At 40.6% G+C, this 2650-nt stretch overlaps 1 protein-coding gene across 1 annotated transcript in view; it reads left to right on the top strand.

Moving 5' to 3' along the window:
• The first annotated feature begins 1464 nt into the window (after positions 1–1464).
• Positions 1465–2650, top strand: part of LOC139405250 (ras-associating and dilute domain-containing protein-like) — a 97689-nt gene continuing 96503 nt past the window's right edge. Inside the window, exon 1 of the mRNA XM_071147689.1 lies at positions 1465–1551. The gene's annotated coding sequence lies outside the window, so the exon portion shown is untranslated. The remainder of the gene's footprint in view (positions 1552–2650) is intronic.

Below are 2650 nucleotides of genomic sequence, written 5' to 3'. Positions count from 1 at the left end.
AGTTGACTGTACAGTGTAGACTACAGCCAGTTGAGTGTACAGTGTAGACTACAGCCAGTTGACTGTACAGTGTAGACTACAGCTAGTTGAGTGTACAGTGTACAGTGTAGACTACAGCCAGTTGACTGTACAGTGTAGACTACAGCTAGTTGAGTGTACAGTGTAGACTACAGCCAGTTGAGTGTACAGTGTAGACCACAGACAGTTGAGTGTACAGTGTAGACTACAGCCAGTTGAGTGTACAGTGTAGACTACAGCCAGTTGAGTGTACAGTGTACAGTGTAGACTACAGCCAGTTGAGTGTACAGTGTGTGTGTTGATTTTAAGACTCCTTCCCTGTTCTTGCCTCCCCAGCTTAAGGAGAGAAAGACTGATGTGATAAGGATCCCTCCTCAACCCATATGACCCCTACATCCAAACCCCTACATCCTGAACTCCTGTACCCTAAACCCCTACACCCTCATCCCTACATCCTGAACCCCTATACCCTAAACCCCTATACCCCAAACCCCTACATCCTGAACTCCTGTACCCTAAACCCTACATCCTGAACCCCTATACCCCAAACCCCTATACCCCAAAACCCTACATCCTGAACCCCTATACCCCAAACCCCTACATCCTGAACCCCTATACCCCTATACCCTGTAACCTAAACCCCTATACCCTAAACCTGTAAACCCCTATACCCTAAGCCCCTACACCCTAAACCCCTACACCCTAAAACCCTACACCCTAAACCCCTATACCCTAAACCCCTACATCCTGTACCCTTATACCCTAAACCCCTTACACCCTAAACCCCTTACACCCTAAACCCCTACATTCTAAACCCCAACATCCCAAACCCCTAAATCCTAAACTCCTACACCCTAAACCCCTATACCTTAAACCCCTACACCCTAAACCCATTTATCCTAAACCCCTATACCCTAAACCCTAAACCCATTTACCCTAAACCCCTATCCCCTAAACCCTATACCCTATACCCTAAACCCATTTACCCTAAACCCCTATACCCTAAACCCCTATACCCTAAACCCCAATACCCTATACCCTAAACCCATTTACCCTAAACCCATTTACCCTAAACCCCTATACCCTATACCCTATTCCCTAACCCCAATACCCTAAACCCTATTCCCTAACCCCTATACCCTAAACCCTATTCCCTAACCCCTATACTCTATACCCTATTCCCTAACCACGATACCCTAAACCCTATTCCCTAAATCCTATACCCTAAACCATATTCCATAACCCCTATACTCTATTCCATATTCCCTAACCCCTATACCCTAAACCCTATTCCCTAACCACGATACCCTAAATCCTATTCCCTAAACCCTATACCCCAAACCCTATTCCGTAACCCCTATACTCTATTCCATATTCCCTAACCCCAATACCCCAAACCCTATTCCATAACCCCTATACTCTATTCCCTATTCCCTAACCCCCACACCCTATTCCCACACCCTACCCCTGTCCTATCTCCTCATCCAGCACCCCAGCCTCTCTACCAGGGAGACACCAGTCTACAGCATCAAGGTAACACCACAACCATACTTCAAACATAACACAACATACTGCAACCTAAACACAACCAAACTATAACCTTACTGCAACCATAACACAACCATACTATAATGTTACTGCAACCATAACACAACCATACTATAATGTTACTGCAACCATAACACAACCATACTATAATGTCACTATAACCTAAACACAACCACTAACCTTACTGCAACCATAACACAACCATACTATAATGTTACTATAACCTAAACACAACCATACTATAATGTTACTATAACCTAAACAACCATACTACTACGTTACAGCAACCATAACACAACCATCCTATAATGTTACTACAACCATAACACAACCATACTATAATGTTACTATAACCTAACACAACCATACTATAATGTTACTATAACCTAACACAACCATACTATAATGTTACTATAACCTAACACAACCATACTATAATGTTACTATAACCATAACACAACCATACTATAATGTTACTATAACCTAACACAACCATACTATAATGTTACTATAACCATAACACAACCATACTATAATGTTACTATAACCATAACACAACCATACTATAATGTTACTATAACCTAACACAACCATACTACAACCATAACACAACCATACTATAATGTTACTATAACCTAACACAACCATACTATAATGTTACTATAACCATAACACAACCATACTATAATGTTACTATAACCTAACACAACCATACTACAACCATAACACAACCATACTATAATGTTACTATAACCTAACACAACCACTAACCTTACTGCAACCTAAACACAACCAAACTATAACCTTACTGCAACCATAACACAACCCTACTATAGTGTTACTATAACCTAACACAACCCTACTATAGTGTTACTATAACCTAACACAACCATACTATAATGTTACTATAACCTTACTACAACCATAACACAACATACTGCAACCTAAACACAACCATACTATGATGTTACTATAACCTAACACAACCATACTATAATGTTACTATAACCTTACTACAACCATAACACAACATACTGCAACCTAAACACAACCATACTATGATGTTACTATAACCTAACACAAC

Source organism: Oncorhynchus clarkii, unplaced genomic scaffold, assembly GCF_045791955.1.
Source record: "Oncorhynchus clarkii lewisi isolate Uvic-CL-2024 unplaced genomic scaffold, UVic_Ocla_1.0 unplaced_contig_6271_pilon_pilon, whole genome shotgun sequence".
Classification (NCBI taxonomy): domain Eukaryota; kingdom Metazoa; phylum Chordata; class Actinopteri; order Salmoniformes; family Salmonidae; genus Oncorhynchus; species Oncorhynchus clarkii.
The sequence above is the reverse complement of the archived record's forward strand: the minus strand, read 5'-3'. Positions and strand labels throughout refer to the sequence as shown.